This window comes from Protopterus annectens, chromosome 3.part0, assembly GCF_019279795.1.
Source record: "Protopterus annectens isolate FY-2018-M chromosome 3.part0, PAN1.0, whole genome shotgun sequence".
NCBI classification, from domain to species: Eukaryota; Metazoa; Chordata; order Ceratodontiformes; family Protopteridae; genus Protopterus; species Protopterus annectens.
The window spans coordinates 315,270,469-315,290,977 of NC_056731.1; the positions used below are offsets into that span (position 1 = coordinate 315,270,469).

General features: G+C 42.3%; 1 long non-coding RNA gene across 1 annotated transcript in view; it reads left to right on the forward strand.

The window, feature by feature from the left end:
• LOC122796362 overlaps positions 1–20,509 on the forward strand; it is a 227,130-nt gene that overhangs the window by 80,034 nt on the left and 126,587 nt on the right. The gene's annotated exons all lie outside the window — the stretch shown is intronic.

Here is a 20,509-nt window from a genome sequence, read left to right on the forward strand (position 1 = left end):
TATAGTTGTGTGTGTGTATAGTTGTGTGTGTGTGTGTGTCTATATAGTTGTGTGTGTGTGTCTATATAGTTGTGTGTGTGTCTATATAGTTGTGTGTGTGTCTATATAGTTGTGTGTGTGTGTGTGTGTGTGTGTCTATATAGTTGTGTGTGTGTGTGTGTGTGTGTGTGTCTATATAGTTGTGTGTGTGTGTGTGTGTGTGTGTGTGTGTCTATATAGTGTGTGTGTGTGTGTGTGTGTGTGTGTGTGTGTGTGTGTGTGTGTGTGTGTCTATATAGTTGTGTGTGTGTGTGTGTGTGAATGGTTGGTTGTGTGTGTGTGTGTGAATGGTTGGTTGTGTGTGTGTGTGTGTGTGTGTGTGTGTGTGTGTGTGAATGGTTGGTTGAGTGTGTGTGTGTGTGTGTGTGTCTATAGTTGTGTGTGTGTGTGTGTGTGTGTGTGTCTATAGTTGTGTGTGTGTGTGTGTGTGTGTGTCTATACAGTGTGTGTGTGTGTGTGTATGTGTGTGTCTATATAGTTGTGTGTGTATATATAGTTGTGTGTCTGTGTCTATATGGTTGTGTGTGGTGTGTGTGTTTGTGTGTGTGTGTGAATGTGTGTGTGTGTGAATGTATGTATATGTATATATATATGTATATATATATCTATATATGGGTCTGTGGTGTATGTGTGTGTGTGTGTGTGTATGTGGGGTTGTAGGATCCTTATCTTGTTTGAAAATGGATAAGGGAATATTTCCATTCTGGGTGGGCTTCAGCTGTTTTTATTTCTCTTTATACATTATTTAATATTAACAGCATCGTCTGGTAGTATTTTATATAGATCTGGTATAAGACCATTTCAGCTCGGCGCCTAATTTTTATTTATTTACTTTTGTTGAACTTTATTTGCTTTTATTTCTGTAAAAGTGAACGGTCTGTCAAATATTTGTTTAGTTTAATTTAGTTATTTTTTCTTAGTAAAGCTTCAACTATATCATCATCTAGGTTATTTTTATTTATATTTTTGGAAAATATTTAAGCCATCAAGAATACCATTATCTGTTTTACTTGTTTTATTCTTTATGCATGCTACAGTTTCTTTGATATGATTATTTAGCTCTCTTTGACATAAGAACAGGTTATGCAAGCTTACAGGGTTTATTGAATATGCCTGAAGCTTGTTTTTCCAGGTTTAATAAAACTTTGATATCCACTACCAATCATTAGCGGATTTGAGTTCCGCTGTGGCAACCCCTAACCGGGAAAAGCCGAAAGACACAGACGCAATTAAAACTTTGATATAGAATTTCAACATATTTTGTGCTTAAGTTTTTAAGGTTAAACTCACTTACTATGTCATTTGGTTTTAGATTTAACTTTAGTGTCTATTTTTACCTGTAGTGTATTCAATTCTTTGTCCCATTCTCTTGTTTTACTAATATACTAGCTTGCAACTGTTCCATTAAGTAATCATTTAGTGACAGTATCACTAAAGCTTCACATTTTTATTTATGGAAAATTTTTGATCTCTAACATACCAATCGTTGAATCCTTTTATTTTTGTAATGTGCGCTGGTAATCTGTGATGCATTTGTCATTTTTTAAAACATTAAAGATTACAGCAGTATGGTCCAATAATGAGCAGTGACACTTACATTTTTGTCTCAAACAATCTGTTGTCACATATCTGAGAAGTTTCACCTGTGTTTGTGTTCCATATCTGTACGAATAATGTGTAAATTGAAGTGACTGTTTTTCTTACCTCCATATATAGGTTCATAGGTAGGTACTAGGCTATTGGCCCTAGGGGGCTATACAAACCTAGCCAAAAAGGTGCCCTGGCTTTCGCCACCCAAGAAAATTATTTTCCTGTGCCCCTGTCAAGCAGAACAGAAGTGATCCACTGGGTGAATTTCCTATTACCCATCTAATCATCAAGATATTTCTTGATGAGTGCTAATGAGGAGCTCTGTTTGACATAGGTAGTCTTGTTCCAGAGTATGGGAAGTCTCTGGGACAGGAAGCTATCCCTCCAGCATGTTCTGTTTATTGTGGTGACAAGGTTTAGGTCCCTAGAGCGTGTAGCTCTGAGGGATTGGTATTTCTTTAAATGGAGCATGTCCAACAGCTCTGGGTTTGACATAACTTTGTATGTTGGGTAGAGATCGCCTCTGAGTAGGCGATATGCGACGGAGTAAAGCTGGAGTTTTTTGTGACAGTCTGCGTAAGGTATCTTTTTGAGGCCAGTAATCCTCTTTGTGAGGTATTTTTGCGGCCTTTCCAGTTGTTGTAGATGTCTTGTTAAGGTACATACCAAATGGGGCGTTGTACTCTCCAATGGGTCTGAGTGAAGAGTAAAGGGGGAACCGTGACCTTTTTTTGGATGAAAAACCTTTTGTGATGAGGTGTGCCACGTAGAAGGATTTCTTGACCATTGTGACTGTGATTATCAAAGGAGAGAATACTGTCCACCTGTGTCCCAAGGTCTCTTATCACACTTTCGGTGTTAAGTAGACTACTGCCTATGTGGTATTTCATGGGTACAGAGTTTTTACCAAAGGGGATGACAATGCACTTTTTGGTATTGAGCTTGAGACCATGGCTTTGACACCAGGCATCTGTCTCAGTGAGGCCCTTTTGTAGGATGTCCACATTGTTAGGAGTTTCGATTATGACTCCTAGTTTGCAGTCATCTGCAAATTTAGCTAGCCAAAGACCTTCCATCTTAGCCTGTACTTCAGAGAAGTAGATACCAAACAGGAGAGGACCCAGGACTGAACCCTGTGGTACTCCACTTGTCACTGGTCTGAAGTCTGATTTGGAGTCTGCTACTTTCACAGTGTGGGATCTGTCATTAAGCCAGTTGGCAACCCATCTTGTGACCTAGGGATTTATACCTAGTTTAGTGAGTTTATCTATAATTCCAGAGTGTGGGATGGTGTCGAACGCCATGCGAGATCCAGATAGGCTGTGTGAACCACCTTACCCTCATCTATTTCTTTGGTGACCACTTCAAAGAAGTCTGTCAGGTTTAGGAGAAATGATCTGCCTTTTACAAACCCGAATTGTGTGGGGTTCATTGTTTGGAGTTCTCCGATGTCTGTTTGAGTTCCATGATGATATGTTCCATGGCCTTGCAGACCAGGCTAGTTAGGCTAATGGAACAGTAGTTCCCGGGGTCTGTTCTGGCCCCCCATTTGTGGAGTGGAATAACCGTCGTGGTGCGCCATTCAATGAGCACAAAGCCTGAGGTGAGGCTATGATTGAACATGGTACTTGGGTGGGGTACCAGTTCATTCTGTAGTTCGTGTAGAAGGCAGCCTGGGATATTGTCTGGTCCCATGGATGCTGTGTTCTTGGCTTTGGAGAGTGAGGTCTCTATCTGTGCAGCTGTGATTACAGGAACTTTGCAGTCTTCCGGTATAAAGATGGGCCGTTTAGGGGGTGAGAGGGGGGTGAAGTTAGCAATGAACAAGATGGGCCCTTTAGGGGGTGAGAGGGGGGTGAAGTTAGCAATGAACCTATCTGTCAGGATGTTGGCAATATCAGTTGGTTTTGTATATTTAGTGTCATTGTGCTGTAACTGAGCAGATCTGAGTGTTGCCATTGAGATTCTTGACATAACTATAGAATGTTTTGTGGTTGTCTTTAGAATCAGTGGTGGTTTTGTTTTCGTAACTAGCTTTTGGAGGGTTTTATGAGGGATCTCAGCTTCTTACTGAGGCTGACCAGGGAGTTCCTCCAATCGTGGGATTTTACTCTCTTTTTGCAACAGTTTCTTTTTTCTGTTGTAGAGTTTGTTTATGGCACAAGACCACCAGATTCGCTTCCTTTTTTTGGAGGATAGGATCTTGGTTCTGTTGGGGATAGCACGATCCATGCACTCGTATAAATGCTTTATAAAGTGCATTTGTGTAGGATTCAGCAGTCATACCTCTATTGTCAGTCTGCATGGGTGTCTTGAAGTTTGCCACTTCTGTCTTAAGAAGCATGAAGTTGGCTTTGGAGAAATTTTTTACGGTTGTTTTCCTAATTGGCGGGGTGGGGGGTGGGAGCGGAATGTGGATTTATAGGGTGATTAGCTTGTGGTAGAATCTGACCAATAGGAGCTGACCTCTGGTGTGGAACACCGGTCACCCATGTTGGTGATGACCAGGTCTAGGATATTGCTGCCCCTGGTGGGGGTGTGGATAAGGTTAATCCAAGGCATTGGAATTGATGATTTCCAGAAAACGTTGAGCAAAAGAGTTGGTACACGAGTAGTTTTCCCAGTTAATGGTAGGGTAGTTGAAATCGCCCATTATTAGTGTTGGGGTTGTACCTTAATATTTTCCAGTGTATCTGGGAATTCTGGGGCATGGTGGGGGAGGGGTCTGTAGTAAGCTACAGTCTGGATTGCGGTTTTGCCCAGAGTTAGTTGAGCTTAGATAATCTCAGATGCATTATGCTGAGCAACTAGCTCGGAGTTGTGGATATCCTTAATGAATATGGACACGCCTCCACCTTTAGTGTTTCAGTCCAGGTTTGGTGGCCGAAAGGTGTGGTATGAATTATAGCCTGGTAATGCAGGGGTGCTCTCTGGAGCTTTGAACCAGGTCTCCGTCACTGCACAGATGTCAATGTTCTCCATTTTAAGGAGTGCCTCGGGTGAGTGCATTTTGAGGTTTAGACTTACCCTAAGATTTTGCTTGCTTGTACCTGTTACAGTGGTGAATTTATAATTTGAACCTTGCCTAAAAAAGGCACTGTAGGGGCGGCAAGAGCCTTTGCCAGTATCCGGAATCCCAAGGGCGACAGGTGCGGGCCATCTCTGGCAAAGCAGTGTGGTCTGTCGATCATGTCATACCAATTTGTTCCCGTAGGCTCAGATTCGAAATACTGGCACTCCAAAATACTGTAGTAAGAACACTTCTTTATTTAAACATAAACTTCAGACATAAGTTAAGCGCTTTCATCTAAGACACTTAGACTTCCTCAGAACCAAGTCTCCTCTTGTCCTTTAGGTTTATATACATACATTTCCAATCAATTAAATGTGAAGGTTATACATAAATTTAAAGTGCCAGTGTGCCTTTTCTTAAAATGGTCATTTAAACATTGATTAAAACATCAATCATATAATCATTTACATTTTAAAAGAATTGACACTGTTTTTTGAACTGTTTTATATTAATCAGTTTATTCTCAAATATAAGGGGAAAATGTAAATGATTATATGTATGTGTTTAGTAAAGTTTAACATGCAATGTTTTAATCAATTTTTAAATGACCATTTTAACAAAAGGCACACTGGCACTTTAAAATTATGTATAGCCTTCACATTTAATAGATTAATTAAGTAATAGGAAATGTATGTATATAAACCTAAAGGACAAGAGGAGACTTGGTTCTGAGGAAGTCTAAGTGTCTTAGATGAAAGCGCTTAACTTATGTCTGAAGTTTATGTTTAAATAAAGAAGTGTTTTTACTACAGTATTTTGGAGTGCCAGTATTTCGAATCTGAGCCTAAGGGAACAGATTTTTGTTTTAATTCATCGAGCGGACTGTTACCTTATATACTTTAATTGATCATGTCATACCAGGCAGACAGATACTGGATTCCCTTAGAACGACACCAGAAGCTTAGCCAATTGTTAGTCAGTTATTTTGTCCTTGTACTGTGGTGTCATTCTGGGTGATGGCAGGCTGCTACTCAGGGCTAGGGTCATACTTGCTTGGGCTACAAGATCGGAGAGCTCCTCCATGTCTCTCTTCATGTAGTCCAGGGAGGTATGTCTCAGGTCATTCACACCGACATGGACAATGACAGGGTCATATTTGTATTTGTGGAGTGACCTCCTTGCGTGTGTTATGTGGCGGATCCTGGCACGTGACAGGCAGCTGACAGTAACTTTTTCCTTGTTTAGCCTGGTGAGTGGAACATCAGTGTGCCTGACAGAGTCGCCTATGACTAGAGTGTTGGGCACGTTATGCCTTATGGGCTGTAGTTGAGTGGCACACTGAGTATATGGGCTATGTGTCATTTGGGTTGTGTTGGGTGGTGGAGGTTGCTTGCATTTCTGCTTTGGAGGGCTCTGTTTGGACAGATTTTTACTGACAGCCTCCCTGAATGTAGGTGTGTGTTTTATGCTTGTGTGTGTGTGTGTGTGTGTGTGTGTGTGTGTGTGTGTGTGTGTGTGTGTGTGTGTGTGTGTGTGTGTGTGTGTGTTTTGGTGGTGTAGGTTTTGAGGGACTATGATGAGTGTGGTGCGGTGCAAGTGTTTACCTTCTCTTAATTATCTAGTCCAGTCTTCGGAGAAGAGAGCTTTTCTTCCAGTTTGGCTATATAAGTGCATCTCTCTCACAGGTCGTAGTGTTGGTTGGTAGGAGGAGAGGGTTATCTGTGTACATGAGGCAATTGCTGCATTGCCCCAAGATGCCCAGATTAATCGGGTAGACAGGAGAAAACACTGGGAGCTGACCTTTAGACATGCCGGAATATGTGCTTATTTATTAAGTACTAAAAACTGTTTTCCTCTAGACAAGTGAGGAAAGTTGAGTGGTGTAGTAATTTGTAACTAGTACTTGCAACAAGTTCTTAACAAGTGCTGAGCTCAAATAAATAGATTTGAGTGCTAAAACTAAAAAGCTGGCTAGTTGCAAGGGAAAATTTGAAGAGCAGACTTTATTGGGCCAGGAATAGTTTAACCCTAGTTAAGTGGGAGGGGGCTCAGGTGCTCACAGTCTTGGACACAGCAAATCCGTATCTGGACAAGACCTGCCACAGGAAAGGGGGGAAGCAAGCCTTGATTTTTTTTTCCTCAGTAAATGTGGAAATGGAGAAAGCTGGAACAGAAGTTAATTCAACGTTAAGAATCTGAGTTGGTTGGCCTTCACAAATGTTCTCTATTAGATTGAATGAACTAATGACACTAGACTGGGAGGAATGTCACAGATCAAATATACAGTATGGGCGGGCATCTGCAACGCCACCAAGTATAAGAACACCACAACACTAGGGGGGGTGGCTGGGAAATATTACAGTTCCTAGTTGTAGCCACTAAATGAAAGTTTTGAACAGATTAAGGAGCAAGCAGACTAGAGAATGCTTTTAACTGTAAACAGACAATTACAGTAAAGCACACTATTACAGTTCCTAGCTGTAGAAGACAAACCTCAAAAAATCAAAAATGCACAGAAAAGCTCGGCTGGAGCACTCACAAACAGAAAATACAGCTCTCAGTATGAAAAAGCAGTTTACAGTTAAGTAATTCAGTAAACATGCAATTAGAGTAATGAAACAGTATCTAGCAATGATAAATACAATTAAAACAGTATCAAACCGTACACAAATGCAGTGAAACAATAAAAAAATTTTATAACCGTGCAAAATGTAGTAGATCAACTGTAAAGCACAATTTTATAAGTGTTTCAGAAGAGCAGTTCAGTGAAATAAGTGTAAGAAATAACTTATCCTGCTCTTGGAATATTAAGGAATTTCCACTTAGTTTCAGTAATGCAATAAAATCCACAGCCTGAGCAATACAAGCACAACCTTTTCAAGGCACAGGGTTTATATACCAGTAAAAATGGAAGAGTTAGATCAAATTACTACTCTGCCTCTGCACCCCTTACATTTAGATTTCCAGAATTTAAGTGCTTGACTGAAGATGTGATTCTCAGCTTTCTATCTGCAGTGGAAAGATAAATGCAATTAAAATCACCAGCCCTTATGACTTTGTCTTTCTTGTAACAGGCTATAGTATCCAAGAAATTTTTTTGCATCTCTAGTTCCAACCCCTGGAATCCAGTAAGAGTTTGCCAATGTAAACAGCTTTCTGTTCTACTCATAACCATGCTTAATGTACCATTTTTATTAACGTAGATACATTTTTCTTTTTAGGCACTATTGGCGAGTTCTTCCACAAAATGAGGGTGGCCCTTTTAGCTCAAAAGCCAGAACCTACTAAAACCAAATAATTCTTTAATGAAAGTTTATTTATCTTTTTACAAGAAACACACTTACTTAAAAATGCTCAGCAAAGCAAAAAACGTCACTGGGAACTGCTGCTGTACGAACAATGTAAAACGTTTATTAAAACACAAGATATATCAAGGTGAGCGCTTTCGGGCTAAACCCTTCATCAGACAAAGTGCTCTCACAAACATTACATTTTTAAAAAAATACATACACCAATCACTATTCAATAAAAAGCCCGCCCTTTTCTGTGGGTTGGATTAAAGCAAACAATTCATTAATAAAAACATATTACTGCTAATCTTTGCTCAATAAAAAGCACGCCTGCTTTTAAGTGTTGGCTTCAGGGGTACCATGTCATTCAGCCCAGGTTTAATATGGGCTGTTAAATCTAAGATCCATTTCGATTCTATAGCTTCTGTCTTCAACCTAATATCACCACCTCTCTTGTTAAGAAATACATTAGCAATCACCCTGAACTTGAAATTGTGTGTGGGATGATCCTTGACATGATTATATAATGCATTATGTTCATCACAATTCCTAATGGACACAAGATGTTGGGAAAAGCAACATGTTTTAAGCAACAGTGATTGGAGTCAACATATAAGGGTTTATCTACGATTTGATTTTAATCGAAATGTATCTTAGATTTAACAGCCCATATTAAACCTGGGCTGAATGACATGGTACCCCTGAAGCCAACACTTAAAAGCAGGCATGCTTTTTATTGAGCAAAGGTTAGCAGTAATGTGTTTTTATTAATGAATTGTTTGCTTTAAGCCAACCCACAGAAAAGGGCGGGCTTTTTTATTGAATAGTGATTGGTGTATGTATTTTTTTAAAAATGTAATGTTTGTGAGAGCACTTTGTCTGATGAAGGGTTTAGCCCGAAAGCGCTCACCTTGATATATCTTGTGTTTTAATAAACGTTTTACGTTGTTCGTACAGCAGCAGTTCCCAGTGACGTTTTTTGCTTTGCTGATTTATCTTTCTTAATGAACTGGGATTTGGCTAAGCACTAGCTTTTTTCTGGATTACTTAAAAATGCTATTTGAGCTTTATGTAATTGCAAGTATTTGAACAGACTCCTCTTTACTGGACTGTTCAGTCCTTTAGTAATGGATATATAAAATCTGATTTTAAAATGCATAAGAGAGAGAAAAACACAAGTATGATGAAATTGCATTTATGTACAGAGCTTATGTACTTTGTAACAATATGAAATCTTCAGCTATGGACAAAACTTTTTAAATTACGCATTGATATAACTCTAAAACATTATACCGTGGAGTAACGCATTCCTGATTTGTTGAAAAAGACGAACAAACTACCTCTCAAACTCTCCTTTAGACTAATTAAGCTTAGTTCTTACTTCTGATTTATATTAATGTCTCATTATTTAGTTTTCATTGTCTTAAAGCCCATCGGTGAGTTTTTATGAATAAGAAAAGTTAACAGGTGTTCAGAATCTTTGTGTAGGCTGTATACCATGTTATCTATATGTAACTTTCTGTAGAGCTTTTCTCCCCGGGCCTCCACTGAAAAGAGACTCGTGTCCAATCAGACTTTCCCAGTAAGCCAATATAAATAAATAAATACATAGGATCGTAAGTTCATAAATTTAGTATTGGGCTCAACTGTCCTTGTGGGTCATTCCAAGCCCAGCCATATACCTCCTATGAGAATCAAAACCTGTACCTTGTGCTTATAAGGTGAACACCTTAACTTATAAGGTGAACACCTTAACCACTGTGCCAACCTCCCACCCTTGTAGACTTATTTATATTGTTTAAATATATACATGTTTACTTATTCTGATCTTTCCATTTCTGTTTGTATACTGTGTCTTGTACTATTACTGTATTTCTAGGTTTTATATTTTGGCTATAATCCTAGTGCAGTGTCATATAATAGAACAGTTATGTACTATTCTTAGAATCATTCCTATTTTTTCCTTAAATGTTATGTCTAGTAGTATTTGAACAAACGTCTGAAAAATCGTCCAGTTTTAAGATTCAGACTTTCTGTAATGGTTCTGAGATATTTTTGTTAAAAAGAGGCAAAAACAGAAACACAATCCTAAATTTTTATAAGTGTTATTCTATAGGCTAGCATATAAACTATCCATTTGGTGTACTGCAAGCAATCAGAATTGTTTAATAACTGACAGTAGTTTAGAATGCAGTTCACTCTTTTGCTTATTCTTTAACTTGTAGGCACCTATTTTCTGAGGACATGTAGATAATATTAAAGGAGGCTAAGGAACCTGCTACTAAAAATTCATATTTGGCCAAGTGGAAAATATTTTCTAGTTGGTGTTGAAAACAAGAATCAGGATCTTATTCAGGGCCAGGTTCCTCTGGTTTTAGTGTTTGAGAGTTATTCTCCTGTGACCTTTTGTACTTTGTCAAGATTCACCTCTCTGTTATCTATGCTTGTCTGCCCTTGCATCAGGGGGATATGTGAAACATGTTTTGAAAGGGATTTTGCACCTTTGTCCATCTCGAAGACAGATGGCCTCTTATTGGGATCTTAATTTTGTACTGGAGAAGCTTGTACTCTCTCTTTTTTTGCTCATGAGGCTGATTTTTAATTTTTTACCTTTGAAACCAGTGTTACTCTTTTTGCAGAAGTCAGAGCAAAGAGTATTTGAGTTACAAGCTTGTGAAAATTCCACTTTTTCATCTTTATCAAGGTTAGAGTTGTGTCTTTTGGCTTTTCCCAGTTAGGGGTCGCCACAGCGGAACTCCGGTCCGCTAATGATTGGCAGTAGATTTTTACGTGCAGAGTTGCCAGCCCTGAACGCACAACCTTCAACGAAGGTACGCCCATTCACGCACGTCTCCACACAGAAGACGATCTAGCTGAGAATTGAGCAGGACGGCGTCTTGCTGTGAGGCGACAACACTATTGCCGCACCACCACCACCACCACCGCAGTATCTTTTATCAAGGTTAGGGTAAAGAGAACAAATCCTTCCATTCTGCCTAACATGGTTTCCACATTTACTTTGAGTCAGGCTATTTATGTCCCTGTTTTCTTTCCAGAGCCAGAAAAGAGGAGAGACTTCTACCCATATGGAATGTCCACAGGGAAACACTAATACTACATCGACAGGGCAAAAACCTTTAGGAATTTTTAATCCACTGTTCATATCCCATGAAGGTTAGAAAAAAGGATGTTGGTGTCAAAACAATGTCTGTTGCTTTTGCTTCTCATTGTAAGAAATTTTCATGCAAGTTCAGTCCACTCTACCAGGGATTTGACTACATTTGTGGCTTTTTGGAAAGTGGTGGACTCTAGAAATATACCAGAGGCAACAAAGTGGTTGTGTATATACCTTTGCCAAGCGCTACAGACTGGATCATTTCACACTCGCTCTCTCATTAGTGATGCAGACCATATAACAGTTTTTGCTGTTGCTGTGCTTGTCTGCTCAGTAATGTGAGATTATCTTGTCCTATCTCGCCTTAATTCTGTGCTGGTTGGGTTCTGAACTGAGCATCAGTTCCGACTCTGCCTAATTCAAAAGCTCAAGAGCTTCCATTGGCTCAGGGAAGATTACCCCGATCTTGTTTGCCGCTCAAGCAGATCGGGTGACTTCTAAACTGGCTCTTGGCGAAGTGGTTTTCTTCTTTACCTTTCCTGTAGTTATTTCTTTAGCGTTTTGTTTTGTCATTAATAGGGTTACTAGTGCGATTTTTGACTAGTTTCCCCCATTTTTGGTGTGTTGGCTGTCATTTTTCTCATTAGGCCTGTTGTGTTTCTTGTTATACTCCTTATCCCTTTGTTGTAAGCTCGTTTTACTTAGCTTTTTATCCCCTTGGGTAGCCCGTTTAAGTTAGTGGGTGCCTCTCAGCCTGTTTAACTTAGAGGACCACTCCCCTACCCCTTCGTTTTCCCATTGTTTGTGAGGAGAGTCCGTTTGAGTTAGAGGGCTTCTCCTTTGTTTTGCGGACTAGCAGGCTATTGGGCTTTAAACCTTTGTTTCTCTTAAAAACACTTATTGTTCATAGCCTAGTATAAACCTATGAACCTATCTGCCCTAAGGCATTTATAAGCCTAGCCCAAAGTTTTGTGGCTTACGCCACCCCTTATGTTAAAAAATACTGTGCCCATTAGTTTGTTGTGCCTCTGTCCAGCAGTGACACAGAGATGATTCCTGGGGTAAACCTACGATCTCCCATCCACCGGTCAAGATTTCTCTTGAACAGAGCCAGCGAGGTGCTCTGCCTCACATGGACTGGGATTTTATTCCACAGCATAGGGAGTCTCTGGGTGACATATCTGTCCCTCCAGCATGTCCTATTTATATCCATGCTAAGGTTTAAGTCGCTTGCTCTAGTGGATCTGGTAGATTTGGATTTTTTGAGGTGGAGCATGTCCATTAATTCCGGGTTGGACATGGCCTTGTATGTCAGGCACAGGTCACCTCTGAGCAGGCGGTATGCGACTGAATAGAGCTGGAGTTTCTACAGTCTGGCAGCATATGACAGATTTTGGAGTCCCTTTATCCTTTTGGTGAGGAACTTTTGGGGTCTCTCCAATTGCTGCAGGTGTCGGGTGAGATACATCCCGAATGGGGCATTGTACTCTATCATTGGTCTGATAAGTGAAGAGTATAGGGGAACAATGACCTCACTTGATCTGGATGTGAATCCATTCATGATCAGGTGGGCAATGTAGAAGGCCTTTCTAACCACTTTAGCAATGTGAGTGTCAAAAGAAAGGCCACTGTCAACCTGGGTCCCCAGGTCCCTGATGACCTCTTCTGTGCTTAATGGATTGCCACCTATATGGTAGCTTGGGGTTACCTTGTTTTTCCCAAAGGGTATGACTATACATTTTTTGGCATTTAACTTCAGGCCATGGCTCTGGCACCAGTTATCAGTTTCCGTGAGACCCCTCTGAAGGATATCTGTGTCAGATGTACTTTCCACTATGGCGCCCAGTTTGCAGTCATCTGCAAACTTTGTCAGCCATAGTCCTCCTATGTTTGCCTGTACTTCTGAGAAGTAGATGCTGAACAACAGGGGGCCAAGGACTGAGCCCTTTGGGACCCCACTTGTGACTGGCTTGGAGTCTGACATGGCGCCAGCAACTCTAACCCGGTGGGTTCTGTCCTTTAGCCAGTTTGCAACCCATCTTGTGACATATGGGCTTACATTTAAGATGGTAAGTTTCTCTATAATACCCGAGTGGGGTATTGTGTCAAAAGCTTTTGCAAGGTCAAGGTAGGCTGTATGGACTGCCTTTCCCTCATCAATGGCCTTGGTGACTGTTTTGAAGAAGTCGACCAAGTTCAAAAGGCATGATCTGCCCTTGACAAAGCCAAACTGGGTCGGGTCCAATGTCTGCAAGTCCCCTATGTCTTTGTTTATGAGTTCCATTATGATCCTCTCCATAGCTTTGCAGACCAGGCTTGTTAAGCTTATGGTCGGTAATTTCCAGGGTCCGTAGAGGTACCGCCTTTGTGGAGTGGGACCACAGTTGCTGTACGCCACTCCTTGGGCACGTATCCTGTGGTAAGGCTAAGATTAAACAGCTGCCTTATGTGCGGGTTTAGTTCCTCGTTGAGTTCGTGTAGCACACAGCCGGGGACACCATCCGGTCCCATTGATGCTGTGTTTTTAGCTTTAGAGAGAGCAGCTTTCACCTGCGCATTAGAGATGTCTGGGAGGCTACACTCTGCTGGGATAGTTATCTCTCCTTTTGGGGGGGGGGGTGAAGTTTGCACTGAACCTGTCTGCCAGTATGTTGGCAATGTCTGTGGGATCAGTGATTTTTGTATCATTTTGGACTAATTCTGTGCATATCTGGGAGTTTCCACCCAGGTTTCTAACATTGCTGAAGAAGGCCTTATGATTCTCTTTTGAATCTATTGCAATTTTTCTCTCAAATTTGGCCTTGGATGATTTTATGAGTGCTCGTATTTTTTTTTACTAATAATGATCAAGGGTGTCTTCTCTTTTATGGATTTTGCTCTATCATGTAACCGCTTTCTCCTCTTATTGTAAAGTTTGTTTATGGCTGGGGTCCACCAAACTGGACGTTTGCCCTTGGTGGAAAGAGTCTTGGTTTCATTAGGGATTGCCTGATCCATGCAGTCCTGGAGGTGTTCGTAGAAGGCATTTGTAAGGGCTTATGCAGCTTGGATTGTGGTTTCCACTGGCTCGGGGGCCTTGAAGGATACCACACCAGTCTTGAGTAGTGTGAAGTTTGCTTTAGAGAAGTTCTTCACTGTGGTCTTTTTTGTTTGGGGTGGGGGGGGGATGTGGATTTCCAGTGAGATAAGTTTGTGATCTGATCTCACCAATGAGGGATATACTTCCGGTGTGGAGCATTTTGTCCCCATGTTTGTGATAAGATCTAGTATATTTTTTCCTCTTGTGGGAACTGTGACTAGTTGTTCCATGGCATTTGAATTTATGAACTCCAGGAACCTTTGGGCTAGAAAGTTGGGGCTTGAGTAATGTTCCCAGTCTATATTCAGGTAGTTGAAGTCACCCAATATAATGGTGTTTGGAGATACATTTATACCCTCCAGTGTCTTCAGGAAGGCTGTGTGGGGTTCCTGAGTTTGAGAGGGTGGCCTGTAGCATGCTACAAATTGTAGAGCAGTTTTGCCTATGGTTAATTGCACCTGGATGGTTTCCGATGGTTCGTGCGTTGCCACCAACCTGGAGGTGTGGGTATCCTTGATGAATATGGATACACCCCCTCCTTTTGTGGTGTGGTCCGGGTTTTGGGGCGGGCATGATATGAGGTAAAACCTGATAGTGCCGGGGTGCTCTCAGGAGCCTTGAACCAGGTTTCAGTCACAGCACAGACATCAATGTTTTCCATACTGAGAAGGGCCTCGAGAGCATGCATTTTGAGATTTAGACTTCTGGCATTGAGCAGCATTACCCTTAGTTTCTTCCCATTTTTGTTTTCTAGGGTGGTAGGTTTAGAATTTGAGCCTTGCCTAAAAAAGGCACTATGGGGGTGGCAAGAGCCTTAGCCAATATCTGGAATCCCAGGGGTGACAGGTGCAAGCCGTCCCTTGTGAAGCAGCGTGGCTTGTCAAGCATGTCATCCCAGGCAGACAGACACTGGATCCCCTTTGAGTGACACCAGAAATTAAGCCAATTGTTAAAGCTGATCATCTTGTCTCTATGTTGTGACATCATTCTTGGTGAAGGAAGGATACTGCTCAGGGTCAGGGTCATACCTGCCTGGGCTACATAATCAGAGAGCTCCTGTATGTCTCTCTTCATGTAGTCCAGGGAGGTACGTCTCAGGTCGTTCACACCAGCATGGACAATGACTGTGTCATATTTGTACTTGCTGTGGAGTGACCTGAGTGCTTGTGTTATGTGGTGGATTCTCGCTCCCGATAGGCAGCTTACTGTGACTCTCTCCTTGTTCACCCTGGTGAGTGGGACGTCAGTGTGTCTGACTATGGAGTCACCTATGACAAGTATGTTTGGTGTTGTATTTGGCCTTAAGGGCTATGACTGCTTTGCACACTGATTTTGTGGTTTATGTGTTGCCTGTGGTGTGTCATAAGGTGGCAGTTGCTTGGATGTCTGCTTTGGAGGCCTCTGCTGTTTAGGTAAATTTTTGCTCAGAGCCTCCGAGTATGACTTTGTGTGTTTGTGTTTGATTCATTGTTGTGATAGCTTTATGTGAGACTGGTTTTGTGGTGTGTGTAGTTGCCTTCTCCTCCTGTTCTCTTAGGCTAGCTTTTTCTTGAGTGCATAGTCAATACTGTTAAGTTTCAGTTGTTGATACTGTAGTGTAGCATTGCTCTGATTTTGAAATTTGTGAGAGTCCTCCTTTTATAGGGTTGCATAGATATATTGATTTTGTATAAGTCCTGATCAGACATGTCCAAAGAACTAAAACCATCTGGTTTCAAAAAATGTGATGTGTAACCAGAAGATGTCCCTTACAGATGGGCACTCCAGTTGTGTTTATTGCCTGGGTGCCCTTCATTTGCAAGAATATTTTGCTTTTTGTCATGCCTTCAGCAGTAGAGTGCTTTTAGAATGTAAATACAAATTGATAGTGAGAAGGTTGCTTAAGACCTCTGTCTCGGGGGTTTTGAAAGGGTCTCAGAGCTCTAAATCTTCTGAAAAATCACCCTCTTCTAAATCAGAGAAGTCTGGTAAAAGGACTGTTTCTTCGGTTCCAGCATCGGAGCCACCTAAAAAAACTTGTGGCAAAAGAATCTGGCCCGGAACCAAGGGCTCTTGGTTCTGAAAAGTCTCCCTCTTCAGTTCCAACTCTTAGGAGCCAGTTCCCAGTATTGGAACTGGTCACTCCAACGTTAAGATCACCGCTCTCTACAAAGAGAGAGTTCACCATTTTTATCTTCTCAGTCCTGCAGGAGTTTATCGGATGATGATGTAGAGCAAGTGGTGAAGACTCCTTCGAACACTGGTGCTGGCAAAAATTCTGTCGAGACTGACCCAAAAGGAACTGGAACTGACAGGGTCTTCTCCCACTTCTTTGGTTCCTCCTCCGACCCGATCTGGGGTTTTGGAACCAGAGTACTTGGGCCTGATAGTGGAACCGAGACCTCCAAAATGATGGTCTGTTCTGACATCTGCTCTGACTACCTTGGTTCTGTTGGAATATGAGGAGTCTAGGAGCTGATGTTCTCCCCTCAGGTCTGAAGCGAGTCCGATAGGACAGCTGTTCGAGCCTATTCTATCTCTCGGGGCTTTGGCATGGTTGAGCACTGTTCCTACATCTGCTTCAGAGCCAACCACTCTGCTTCAGGGTCGGTTTTTCGGTTCTTTGGAGCCAGAGGCTTTTAAGCTGATGGAGAGAGTGCTGTCACCTCCGACTGCTCCACTCTCTGTTTCAAGTACTCTTCCCACAAAAGTTCCTCGTCGGTCTCAGCACCATCACCCCCCCCCCCCCCCAAGCACAGAGACCCTAAGCCACACTAAGCCCCTGCAGGCGAGACCATCTCTTCCAAGACTTCCTCAGAGTACCCCTCTGAGGAGGTTCCTCTGAAGAGATTGTGCAAGAGGAAGCACAAAGGCTCAATGGATGAGTCCATCTCAGACAACGACCTGGATTATTCAGAAGGGTCCCACGGTCCCCCTAGGCAGACGTCTCCTTTGCAGACATCCTGGAGATTCTTGTACAGAGGGGTGGCTGGAAGCCCACCAATCCTCCTGAGGACAGGTTTGTATACCTGGAAGCTTTTTGGGTCTCACCCTACCACCTCTTTGATGAATGTTATTGCTCTGAAGGTGTGGGGCTCTGTAGATACAGTGGAGCCTGTTTTGAGGAGGCCTAATAAATTCTTTACAGCACCCACAGAAAAAGAATTTCTAACCAAAAGTGTCCCAATAGATGGTATGGTGGTGGTGGCGGCCACCAAGAAGGAATTGTCAAACTTTCTCGTCTGTTCATTCACTGAATAAAGAGCCGTGGACGATGGACCGATATGGAAAGCCTACCTTTTTCAGCGGCATTTACAGTTTGATTGCTGAATTACATAACCCATTTTACGAGACAACAAAGGGATCTCCTGAAAGAGCTAGGAGATGCCCTTCAGGGGTACTGTAGCTGCTGGGGTTTCAGGTAGTTTCCTCTCAGCTCTCCACTCTAAACTCTGTGGTTAACTCCCTCCATGCAACTGATTTCATATGCAGTTGATTGAGCGAGTAGGGCAGCAGGTACAGGAATTTCCTTAAGGAAACATTCTGGGATGTGTCTAGGTAACTTTGGTGAACCTTTCAAGTCTTTCTTCACTAATGCCGCTTTTGATGGCTCATCATTGTTCGGGCCCAAAGTTAAAGACCATGACCAGGTGTGAACAGGACGGAAAGACTCTGTCTGCAATAGGAGTCCGTTTTCCATCCCTACTAGACCTTATCCCAAAGGTCAGAGAGGGGGAAAATGTGGTTCCGCAAGTCCCAAGGAATAATTCCTGATGCATGTGGTTACTCTTCCCCCAGGGGCAGAGAGGGACGTAACAATGGAAGACGCTGACCTCACGGCAGAGGAGGTCCGCAGAACCAGGGTGACAGGGATTATTTCCTTAGAAAGCCCTTTCAGCGCTCCTGAGTGGAAGCCCACCTGTCCGTCTCTGGAGGCAGTCGGGGGACGCTTATCGTTGTACCCAAACGCTTAGCTAGAAATCGCACAAGACAAATGGGTACAAACAATCCTGTTCAGAGGTTATTGCATACAGTTTTCCGCTCCCCCTTTAAGAAGCAATCTGTCCTAGATATTCCACCCAGTCAGAGGGACTGTGCAACATTAGCAGTACAGAAGTTGCTAGAAAAGAGTCATCCAAAATGTGCCCGCAGACCATATTGGATTTGGAACTTACTCTAGGTTCTTTTTAGTACCAAAGAAGACAGGAGACTAGAGACTCATTTTGGATCTCAGCAGATTGAACAAGTGCATCAAGAAATCAAAGTTCCTGATGCTGACACTACAGTCAGTATTTCCCTTTCTGGGGAAAGACGATTGGATGTGCTCAATAGATCTCCAGGATGTGTACTATAAAAATGGACAGGTGATCCAGGAGACACTTGTGCTTTTGGCTGGGAGCCAGTCATACCATTTTCGAGCCCTGCCCTTTGGTCTCACTACAGCCCCCAGAGTGTTCACCAAATGCATGGAAGTGGTTACGGCTTACTTTGAGGCCTATAGGATTCTGTGTTTCCATACCTAGATGACTGGCTCCTAACTGCCACCAGCATCTACTGGTACAAGCAAGGGACAAAACTATTAATCTCTGTTCCAAGCTAGGCATTGCAATAAATTAAAAAAAAATCTCTGTCGTCCATGCAAAGTCTACCACTGTCGCACAAGATCATTATCACAAAGTTATGCAAAAAGGAACTATGGTGGTGGCTTCAAACAACTCAGTTGACCATGGGCCGTCAGTTTGTTTTTCAACAACCAACAGCCACAATGACCACGGACGCTTCTTAGGGTGGGGGAGGCATTATCTGGGAAAGACTGTCCAAGGCATCTGGCAGGAACACAAAAACCACTTGCATATCAATGCCCTAGAAATGGGAGCAGTGCTCTAAACGCTGCAAGCATTCAAAGACACTCTCCCGATAGGAACTATTGCAATTCAGACAGACATGTCGGTAGTGTGGTACATAAACAAGGAGGAACCAAATCCTACCCCCTATGTTGAGAGGCACATAGAGTATGGCAATGGGCTATCTCTTCTCAATGTTTTCTGACAGAAATGCACATCCCGGGGAAATCCAACGTGATAGTGGACAAACTGAGTAGAGCTTTTCTGATGCCTCATGAGTGGTCCCTAAAACAAGAGGTTGTGGAAGAGATTTTCTGCAAATGGGGCCAGCCCTGCTGCGATGTTTTTGCCATGTCTGTGAACGCCAAATGCATCAGCTACTTTGCTCCAATTCCCTTCCGGGGAAGTCACCGAGGGATGCGCTTGTACATGATTGGCCACCAGGACTACTTTACGCCTTCCCTCCCTTTCCCTTGATACCAAAGATACTTCAGAAAGCTAACACTTTTGAGAAGCCACACCTATTCTCATTGCACAATACTGGCCTTAGCAAATTTGGTTCCCCTTTCTGTGGACCCATCTCCAGGAGGAGCTGTGGATCCAGTTCCAAACCTTCTGACACATTCGTCTGGGACATTCCATCCATTGATAAGACCCTAAAGTTGACAGCGTGGTTGCTGCAGTTCCACAAATAGCCAGGCTCCATGACATCTCCCCGGCAGTTAGACATATTTGATTTCTTCTGATAAGCCTTCTACCAGAAAACTATACTCTAAACAAATGGAAAAGATTTTTATACTGGGCCTCCAAAACAATATTGATCCCTTTACGGCTTCCATCACAGCAGTGCTAGAATATCTCGCTAAAATTTTTAACGAGGGTGCGGCAGCAGCTACAATTAGAGTCCAGCTAGAAGCTATATCCAACTTTCATATTGGGGAAATGGGACTGAAAATCATGTCCTACATACTCTGTAAGGTCTTTCTAAAAGGGACTTTCCTGCTAAGACCTCCAGTCAGAGAACTTCCTGCTCCATGGGATTTAAATTTTGTTCTATCCTCCTTAATTTTTCCTTCCTATGAACATAAATCATCATGTGACAGTTTTTGTCATGGAAGACACTTTTCTTGGCCATTACCTCTACCAGATGAGTATCTGAACTCCAAACTCTAGCTATACGTCCTCATTCTTAGTTTTTCACAGACAGTGTCTCCTAGCGTACTAATCCTTCCTTTCTACCCAAGGTGTGCTCAGAGACCAGTCCAATTACCAGTGTTCTTCCCAAACTATGGGAACTGGGCAGAATATAGGTTGCACCAGTTGGATCTACATAGGCAGCTGCGCTTCTACAAGCATAGAACTAAAGATTTCAGAAAGTCTGACCAATTTTTGCTGTTTTTGGATAAAAAGAAAGGATTGTCGGTCTTAAAATGGCTCACAGATTGTATTTCCTTTCACCCCCTAAAGAGCCCATCTCTATACAGGAAGAATGCAAAGTTCCTGTAATCACGGTTGCACAGGTAAAAACCACACTCTCCAAAGCCAAGTACACAGCATCCA